The sequence below is a fragment of the Lygodium microphyllum genome, chromosome 13, assembly GCF_053477565.2.
Source record: "Lygodium microphyllum isolate KBCC chromosome 13, Lygodium_microphyllum_v1.1.10, whole genome shotgun sequence".
NCBI lineage: Eukaryota > Viridiplantae > Streptophyta > Polypodiopsida > Schizaeales > Lygodiaceae > Lygodium > Lygodium microphyllum.
In genome coordinates, this window is record NC_141147.1 from 32079918 (window position 1) to 32090780 (window position 10863).

Consider the following 10863-nt stretch of genomic DNA (forward strand, 5'->3'; position numbering starts at 1 on the left):
AGTAGGATTTGGAGGCTTGTGCCGGATACGATTGAGTAAATCATAAGGAACGATCGAAATCAAACTCGTGCTGTTGACGTGCACCGTGCTCGGCCCATCCGAACAGTCACTTCTGGGCCGAGTCCCAGAATCGGCCCTCGGCCCCTTGCCATTCGGCCCATTCAGCCAAAACCCTAATCAGCGCACTCGGCCCAAACCCAGTCCGAGTCTACCATTCGGATCGTGGACCAATTCGGCCCTCTGGCACATGTCAAACTTGACCCTCGGCCCACTTGCCTCGACCCAATTGCCTTGGCCCCTGTCCGAGCAACCTTGTCCGAATCAACCACTCGGCCTGTCCGAGCCAATCCATCCTAGTGACTTTGTTTGAGTTCGCTCCTCGGCCCGTGCGAGTCCACTCTGTCCAAGTCCCAAATTCGGCCCTCGGCCCATACGCCTCGGCCCATCCGAGTGACCCACTCGGACCCTGCAATTCGAACCAGTTGGACCAAGTGTAGATTTTTGTCAAATTTTCAAAAATTTGACCTGACCTAGCTAGAACTCAGCAGCGCAAACTGTCAAAAGCCCTCAGGACGCTCAGAACTTAATTCTAGCACACGGAATAGGCAAAATTGTAGGGCGCAGTCGCTTAGTAGCTAGAAGTAGGCAGTTGCGAGACTTAGAGACTTAGATGCAAGCCGCTGAGTGATAAAGCCTGATTGGACCAAAAACTAATGAGGCAACATATTAGAGAAACTCTAAACCCTGACAAGATGGCCAGAAAATTGACCAACAAGCCTATTAGGCCTGAAACAACGCGAGAGTGCGTAGGACGCCTAGAAATTGATTGCTGCACTCACCCTGAATTTCCACACTTGAAGTACACCTAAGGAAACTGAAAGCCTGATTGAGCACAAGTGCACAGGGAAAGACACACATATTAAGTGGCCATAAATTGAGGATTGTATTCAATAACTAAAGGAACTCACCCAAATAAACCACTCAAGGAACCCACCAGTAGGAAAGGACCCAAGACATAGACAAACCATCAATGCGCAAAAGTAGGACCAAGCAAGGGGCGCCGACGAAGTGGATTTGACAAGTCTAATGAACCTCATCGATAGCTTGGTGGAGCACGATAACTCTACGATGGCAAAAGAAAGTTCAAACCGCAGATCTAATGAGAAATTTGACTTAGGAGCCTTTCCAGATGCTATTCAGCATAGCTAGTCAGCAATTACAACACTCATGCTCGGTATGAGCATCGCGGCAGGATAGCAGATGCTATCATCGCAGATCTAGAAGAGGAGAGAAAGCTGGCCCGCAAAGCATTGCAAGGCATGGCTGAATACAATAGGGATCAGCAGGCTTGGAGCCAAAGGCAGAGCATGGAGTTGCGAGAGGTGTAGTGGGTGCTAAATCTAGCTGGCAGAAATCGAAGGGACCATGAGAGAGCACTAGAAGGAGACTTAACCCTGAGTGAGCTTCTCATGAAGCGGCTTCTTGATAACATGGCTGTGTAGAGAAAAGTGCCACGGCTCTAGCGACATCGCTGCTTGCAGGATTAGGAGCAAACCAGGTCTCGAAGAGCCAGTCTAAAATCCCTATTGTTGCCAAGCAACTTGATAAGTACCAACCCCATGACAATCCATACAGCTTTGTTGAGCAATTCGAGCAAGTCTGCGAAGCCAATAGCCTCAATGACCTGACTCAATGCTCTCAAGCGTTCTGGCTTTGCTTGGGTAACAAGGGCAGGACGTGGTATACGAGCTTAGATAACGCAGAGCGAGCCAACTTCAATGGCCTTAAGGATCTCTTCATTAAGAGATTTGCCAAGCCCGGATACTCCGATAATCTACTAGTACGCTTGATGAACGTCAAGCAGAAAGAGAAGGAGGACATTCGTGATTACATGACCCATGTGCGGAGTCTCTTCAAGAAAATCCCTACTGGAGAGGGATCGACTGAAAGAGTAGTATCAACTGTATTCATTAGCAAGATTCAGAATAAGAAACTATACAAGGCTTTGGCAGGCAACTCAAGCTTGTAGTGAGACGCGCTAGCTAGGGTCTTTGAGGAAGCCATCCGAGTTGACGATCAGCTGAAGGAGCGGAGCTCTAGAAGTGCGAACCTAGAAGAGAACAACTCGCGAAGCTCAGAGAGAGCATCAGCCTCGAGTGAGCGATCAGACCCATCATCCCAGGATAAGGGGAGAACCACCGAGACGAACCAAGACTTGGCTGACGTTAAGATGGAACTAGCCAAGTTGCAAGACATGTTGAGATGACCAACGTGCCCACATGTCCAATGCGTGTACTATGGCGGAAACCACTTGCCAGCCGAGTGTCAAGACCCTAGGTCAAGACCTTGCACTAATTGCAATAGGTTCGGTCATGATGTCATGCATTGTAGATTGCCAAGAAGACTTCCATACTCACAACCATATGGCCAACCTTACCTAGCAAACAAGCCGCATCCATTTTTCAGAAGGGGAGCCCCATTGGCCCTCCCTACACCTAATGACATTAAGCCAGCTATTCCTAGGATGGAAATAAATCCTACAGGCATTCCTAGACCACCTGGACCTTATGTAACCCATCCACCGAGTGACGCTCCTGTCCACTATGTGAAAGAACCAAACAAGGAGGAAGCTTACATATGCCCTTACGTCTCGCATGACGATGAGGGCAATGATGTCCTCATGGATTATCGCCCCGTACCGGTGATGGAATTAGGAAGAAGGCAAGGTAAAGGCCTAGGAGGGCAAACGCAGGATCCAATCACCTGTTGGACTTGTGGTCACCCAGGTCATGTCTCATCATGCTACCCTGAAAGGGAGCAGCAAAATAGAGACAAGGTTGACCAAAGGTGTGCTGAGTGCAAAATCACCCATCTCTTCATCGATTGCCCAAGGTGAAAGCCATCGTCTAGCTCAGCCAATGAGCCATCTGTCCCATTGGGGCTGTTTGGTGTCGAGAACCATGATGGGGAGGCCACGCCTATCCCATTGTGGGTCATGACCCGTGCCCAAATGAAGTAGTCCAGCATCTCTCTTGTTGAGATGATAAGCTCAACATATGCGGACATTGATGGTGGACTGCCTAGTTAGATGGGTCCACACGTCTAGACTTAGCACATCGGTGGTCATTATGAATCTCACATGGCCACTAACTTATTACTTATTATATTTAGGTTGTTACACCTATTTACAGCTGGCATAGTTATAGCACCAGTCGACTAGTGTAGTCAGTTATGCATTGTTTGACTTAGTAGGCCACTTTCCTTTATGTTGTATCGTATCTATACTTTGTGTACATTGTAAATTGTGTGGAAGAAGAAGAAGAAATTAGCAAGAAAACGTTTTGGCCTCCATCTCTCTTCTTGTCTCTTGAGTGAGCTTCTCCTTGTGCATTCTATGTGTGTTCGACACAGCATCTTGAGCAAGTCCCCCCACCACGCGATTCTTGACATGGTATCAGAGCCGCGTCACTAAGAGAGGCTGATTTTGAAGGATGAAGTGAAGGAGAAGAAGCAAGGTTTGAGCAAGCAAGCCACGGGTAAGAAGCTCTCCCATCCTTCCACTCTTTCTCTTGGATAGTGCTTGTGGAGGGACCGGAAGCAGGGCAGAGCAAAAATCTCAGATTGCAGTGAGATTTGGTGTGCGCGAAGAGCGCTATGTATTCTGCAGATAAGCCCTTTACGCCTTTTCCACAGTTATTTTGGGATTTCAGTTATGTCTGTCGTATACAGGTGCACCGGTTACAGATTTTAGATCTGTAAGTTCAAAGGTGTTTACCAACAAATAAACACAAGGTTTATCTACAAACTGATTGCATATTGCATGTATCATTGAGTAGACAGTGAAAAAGGCTATTTGGTGTATTGCTATGCACTACAGGTTGAGGGTTGCAGAAGATTTGCTTGTTGTTTGGTATTAGTTGTGTGATAATGGCAGAGAACTGTGGAAACCCCATCATTGAGAAGCTCGACAAGAACAACTACCCTTCATGGAACTTCCGTGTCACAAACTTCCTTATTGGAAAAGGCCTCTATGAGTTTGTTTCAGGTGAAGAAAAGGAGCCGGAGGTGGGTGATCCTCCAATTGCAGAAGAGACAAAGGCACGGAAGGAATGGAATGCAAAATACAAGAAGGTCATGTATTGGCTGTCTACAGTAATTGACAATAATATGCTGGGACATATTAGAAATGCAAAGAATTTATATGCAGCTTGGACTATACTTGAAAGTATGTTTTCCGTAAATAAAAAGGCACGAAAGATTCAACTCAAGCAAGAGTTGAATACATTGAAGAAAGGGAAGATGTTTATCAATGAGTATGCATTGAAGGTAAGGAGCATTGCAGATGCCTTGGCAACGATTGATGCAATGCCCGATGATGATGATTTGGTGTTGTCTACCTTGGGTGGACTTAACAATGAAAAGGCTTGGAAGTCTTTTGTAACTCCTGTATATGTCAGAAATCCATTTCCAGATTTCGATGAGTTGGTCTCCCTTATGATCACTGAAGAGATCAACATGCAGAGTGAGACATCTAAAAGAAGTGGTGAACAGGTCCAAGCTTTCTACTCCATTTCAAAAAGGGGACGTGGCAGGTTCTCTTCAAGAGACCGTGGTATAGGACGTGGTAGTGACAACCAACAAAACAGATTGAATCAGCAATTTGGCGATATGCAGGTTTTAGGAGGTCATGGTAACTTTAGAGGCAGGGGGAGCTTTAGAGAAAGAGGTGGATGGCAAAACAGAGGCTCTAACAACTCTGGTATTGTGTGTCACTACTGTGGAAAAATAGGTCATATTGTAGCCCAATGTTATGCTAAGAAAGATGATATTCGCAGTGTTAAGTTGCAGCAAGAAAACTATGCATCGTCTCCACGACAGAATGAAGACAAAAATGAACATATGTTTGTTATGCAGCATATGCTGAATATTGTTACAGGAAAGGGAACACATGTTGATGTTTGGTATATCGATTCAAGTGCATCCAATCATATGACCAACCATGCAGAATGGTTTGGAGAGATACACGATTGGCAAAATGCAGGTTATGTGCAGATGGGTGATGATTCATGCCACCCAATTTCACACATTGGAAAAGTTTCATTGTCCTTGCATGATGGTAAGACAAAGAGTCTTTCAGATGTATTACATGTGCCATCTATTACAAAGAACTTGATGTCAATCGGTCAAATGGTAGGTCAAATGGTAGAGCAAGGGCTACAAGTCAGATTTAATGCAAAGGTCTGCTTTGTAGAAGACTTCAATGACAAGTGCAGGTTGGTAGCAAAGGGAAGTAGAGTTGGACGTATGTTTACTCTAGATGTTGAAATTCCTACTATGAATGCTGCTATGTATACTAAAGGAAAAGGTGTTGTTGTAGATATTGAAATTTGGCACAAAGGCATTGGACATGCAAATGTACAAAGGATGAAATTAATGCAGTCCAAAGGGTTGGTTACAGGTTTGCCTACATTAAGAGTTGCAGAATTTCATAAGGTATGCGAAGCATGTCAGTTTGGTAAGCAGGCAAGACAACCTTTTTCACATGACAGAGATGTAAGGAGAAACATCCTTGATGTTGTGCATACAGACATTTGGGGGCCTGCACAAAATGTATCTCTTGGAGGCAGTTCATACTTTGTCACATTCATTGATGATTGTTCTAGAAAGCTATGGGTATATTTTATGAAGGAAAAGAGTGAAGCATTTGAGCACTTTAGAACTTTCAAGGCTGCAGTTGAAAGAGAAACAGGCTTGAAAGTAAAGTGCTTGAGGTTAGATGGAGGGGGAGAGTACCTCTCAAATGAGTTCAATGATTTTCTGAGGTCTCATGGGATAAAGAGACAATTCACATGCAGATATACCCCACAGAAAAATGGGGTTGTAGAAAGGAAAAACTGGCATATTGCAGAAGTTGCACGTGCCTTGATGGCTAAAAAGAATATGCCTAAGCATTTTTGTTCTAAGGTTGTTCATACTACTATTTATATTATGAACAGAACTCCCACAGCTGCAGTTCATGGAATGACTCCTGAAGAATACTTTACTGGCAAGAAGCTTGATGTATCGCACTTGAAGCTATTTGGCTGTGTTGCATACGTTCATGTGCTAGATGAGCTACAGAAGAAGCTTGATCCAAAGGCAGAAAAATGTGTTTTTATAGGATACTCTTTAGAGCAGAAAGGGTATTGCTGTTATAACCCTATCACATGTAAGTTCAGAGTGAGCAGGGATGTCATCTTTGATTAAATGAGCAGTTGGTATGCATCTAATGGTGATGCATTGGATGATGACGATGATCATGACACTCATGTGCAGGCTGAAAAGCAAGAATCACAAACTCTTAGTGGACCAGTGACATCTTCAAGTGCATCTAGTAGCACTACATGTAAAGACAAAGGAAAGAATAAAGTGTCAGATGGCATTGATGCAGTTCTTGATGGAGACTCCAGTGGCTCAGAGATCTTGGATGATGAGCTTGGTATTCCTTCTGTCAGGACACCACGTGTACAGAGAGCTCATAGTAATGTAAAGGCTCCATTGAGTGATCCGGTGGTACGCAGATCTAGCAGGGTCAGATACCCTGTTAAAAGATTTGGTTTTGAAGGTTATGCAGCTCACCATTATGCTTATATGGTGAAACTAGTTGAGGATTTTGAGCCCACATGTTTTGAGGAGGCTGTTGGTCATGCTCATTGGGATGCATCAATGGATGAGGAGATAGCTGCATTAGAGGCCAATAAGACTTGGGATCTAGTATCATTGCCGAAGGGCAAGAAAGCTATTAGATGTAAGTGGGTTTATAAGATTAAGCACAATGCAGATGGTTCTATTAGTAGGTACAAAGTTAGGCTGGTTGCAAAAGGTTATGCCCAGACATATGGCATAGATTATGAAGAAACCTTTAGTCCAATTGCTAGCATGGCAACTGTCAGATGTGTGGTTGCTTTGGCAGCAGCCAAAGGTTGGAGGTTGTAGCAAATGGATGTGAAGAATACCTTCTTGCATGGTGATTTTCAGGAAGAAGAGTATATGGATCAACCAGCAGGCTATGAAGATTTAGAGCATCCCACGTATGTGTGCAAGTTGAAGAAGGCACTCTATGGGCTCAAGCAAGCATCTAGAGCATGGTTTGACAAGATTAGAGAGTATCTTGTTAATATTGGCTTTTATATTTCTGATGCTTGTCACTCACCTTATGTGAGAAAGGGAGATGCAGGTTTGATCGTCATAGTCATCTATGTGGATGACTTGATTATTACAGGTGATAGTGATAGTGGAATTACTGAAGTCAAGGATTTTTTGAAAAAGAAGTATGAGATAAAGGATTTAGGTGAGCTAAGGTACTTACTTGGCATTGAGGTGATCAGATGTGATGATGGTATATGGTTGTCCCAAAGACAGTATGGCTTGGATATGTTGTCCAAGTATGGTATGACAGCATGCAAACCACTTTCAGTCCCGTTGGAGCAGAATGTAAAGTTGAGTGCTGATGTTGGGGATGAGATAGAAGATCCTACTATGTTCAGGAGGATAGTGGGGAGTTTGATCTACATGACCATTACAAGGCCAGACTTTAGCTACGTTGTTGGTCTTGTGAGTGAGTTTATGCAAGTACCTGGAAAGCCACATTTGGATGCAGTCAGACACATATTGAGATATGTGAAGTCCACATTACATTATGGACTTTTCTATGAGGCAGGTACAAATGTACAAGTGTTTGGATACACAGATGTAGATTGGGCTGGTAGTATGTCTGATAGAAGATCTACCAACGGATACATGTTCTCTCTTGGTAGTGCAACAGTTTCTTGGAGCAGCAAAAAGCAATCTACAGTTGCTTTGTCGAGTACAGAGGCTGAGTATAGAGGTGTTGCTGTTGAAATTTCAGTTATGTCTGTCGTAGACAGGTGCACCGGTTACAGATTTTAGATCTGTAAGTTCAAAGGTGTTTACCAACAAATAAACACAAGGTTTATCTACAAACTGATTGCATATTGCATGTATCATTGAGTAGACAGTGAAAAAGGCTGTTTGGTGTATTGCTATGCACTATAGGTCGAGGGTTGCAGAAGATTTGCTTGTTGTTTGGTATTAGTTGTGTGATAATGGCAGAGAACTGTGGAAACCCCATCATTGAGAAGCTCGACAAGAACAACTACCCTTCATGGAACTTCCGTGTCACAAACTTCCTTATTGGAAAAGGCCTCTATGAGTTTTTTTCAGGTGAAGAAAAGGAGCCGGAGGTGAGTGATCCTCCAATTGCAGAAGAGACAAAGGCACGGAAGGAATGGAATGCAAAAGACAAGAAGGTCATGTATTGGCTGTCTATAGTAATTGACAATAATATGCTGGGACATATTAGAAATGCAAAGAATTTATATGCAGCTTGGACTATACTTGAAAGTATGTTTTCCGTAAATAAAAAGGCACGAAAGATTCAACTCAAGCAAGAGTTGAATACATTGAAGAAAGGGAAGATGTTTATCAATGAGTATGCATTGAAGGTAAGGAGCATTGCAGATGCCTTGGCAACGATTGATGCAATGCCCGATGATGATGATTTGGTGTTGTCTACCTTGGGTGGACTTAACAATGAAAAGGCTTGGAAGTCTTTTGTAACTCCTGTATATGTCAGAAATCCATTTCCAGATTTCGATGAGTTGGTCTCCCTTATGATCACTGAAGAGATCAACATGCAGAGTGAGTCATCTAAAAGAAGTGGTGAACAGGTCCAAGCTTTCTACTCCAGTTCAGAAAGGGGACGTGGCAGGTTCTCTTCAAGAGACCGTGGTATAGGACGTGGTAGTGACAACCAACAAAACAGATTGAATCAGCAATTTGGCGATATGCAGGTTTTAGGAGGTCATGGTAACTTTAGAGGCAGGGGGAGCTTTAGAGAAAGAGGTGGATGGCAAAACAGAGGCTCTAACAACTCTGGTATTGTGTGTCACTACTGTGGAAAAATAGGTCATATTGCAGCCCAATGTTATGCTAGGAAAGATGATATTCGCAGTGTTAAGTTGCAGCAAGAAAACTATGCATCGTTGTAATATTTCCGCGTAACCGTACCGCAAATATTAACCTTCCGCACGCCGTGTAAACCCTGCACAAAGGGTATCTCTTGCCTTGAAATTATTGACCGCGTAATGTGTGACCCGCGCGCATGAAATAGGGTCCTCTGCAATGGTAAATCGAAACCGGGAGTTCAAAACCGCAAGCCGCACGAAAACACCCTCTTGGGAGGGACAATTTTAATTAAATTAGTGCAAATTTTTTTACTATTATCCCTTCCCCGAGCCGATGCATGGCTGGAGGAGAGGGAGTGTGGAGGGGGGGGATGGCCAAGTGAGGTTTGCATGGGGAAGCTCTCCACGTGGGTGGAGACCCTCTTCCCCACCCCCAAGGCCTATAAAAACACCCCCTAGCTAAGGGGGGTGTAGAGAGGAGGCTATGAGAGGAGAGGGAGAAGAGGCCGTGAAGAAGGAGACTCTATGAGAAAAGAAAGGCCGTGAAGGAAGAGGCTAGGGAGGAGGATCGTGGAGGTCGCCTTGCTGCCGACGTGAAGGAGGTACCGCCGCCAGTCCAGCCGCCAGTCGCTGCTGCCGCCCCCAGTCCGCCAAGCTGCCGTCGCTGCCGCCATCCCCGCCACAGTCGCCAGACTGTTCCACCCGCCGCCACGCAGATCACGACACCCCCTGCCCACGTGGAACTGAAGAAGCAGAAGCTTCTTTAGAAGCTTCCAAGGGGGGCCTCCTTAACCCCCTTTCCCACCACCTGTCCCGAAATCCCTTTCCCACCACAATTTCGAATAGGCCATTAATACCCCTTTCCCGGGATTTGAAGAGGGGCCATAAGGACCCCACTAGACCGTCGGAAAAAGGCTTCATCGCAATAAGTCTTTAAAGCCCTTCACCGCAAGCGACATTCCGTAAAAGAATCTTCCACTTACGAGGAAAGGCAAAGGCCGGAAGGTTGCATGTCAAGGCAAAACAATCCGTAGACGACGAAAGCAAATTCAGAAACCGAACCTACGTGTACGATGGCCCCGAAAAGATCCCAAGAGGCGACCGCGGGAGGCTCGTCTCCGAATGTGCAAGTGGACATCTCCCCGACTCCACAAGTCCAGGTTCTTCCGTGTTAATTCCGCATAAGGAAATGATTAGGCGCACTTAACCCATAAAAGGAAATTGCATTTTTCGCTTAAATTTCAAAGCATATGGAAATGGGAAAGAAATACATCTCTTGAACATTAGGTAAGATTGAAATTGTCATGAATTTGAACGATTAGAAGGTTAGATGCATGTAGTTGGTACCGTTTCAAGGTAATGAGACTTAGGCAAAGAAATGGAATTTATAAGTGCATTATCTTCGTCCTAGACATGGTAGAAATAAACGTATACTGCACATTAGGTAACATACTTCTCATAATGATTTCATAGAAAAAGGTTAGCATCATAAGGTATCATTCGAAAAGAATTAATAGAGCACTAAAGTGTACGTATGGACTTGCAAATAGCTTGTAAGTTGGAATAAATTAACACTAGTTTTGCATGAGTTTCATCAACTACTTCGTAGCTAGGAGAATGTTATAAATTGCGTAGTCGTCATGAGAAAAATGTCATTCATTAAGAGCCGCAATTAGGAGTAAAAGCATAAGATGCCAAAGGGTAAACAACAAGGTTGTAGGTACGACTATTGATGTAAGACCTAGAAGGTCCTAGGAAAGTTAGTAGCCAGATTATCGTGCACCAAGGAAAGATAAAGTTATCATGGATCATGTGATGCGTAAAGGCAATGAATCGCATGATTACGCGTGTTGGTGTAGTTGTAAGTATTGTTACTCGTTAGATTTAGATTATTACC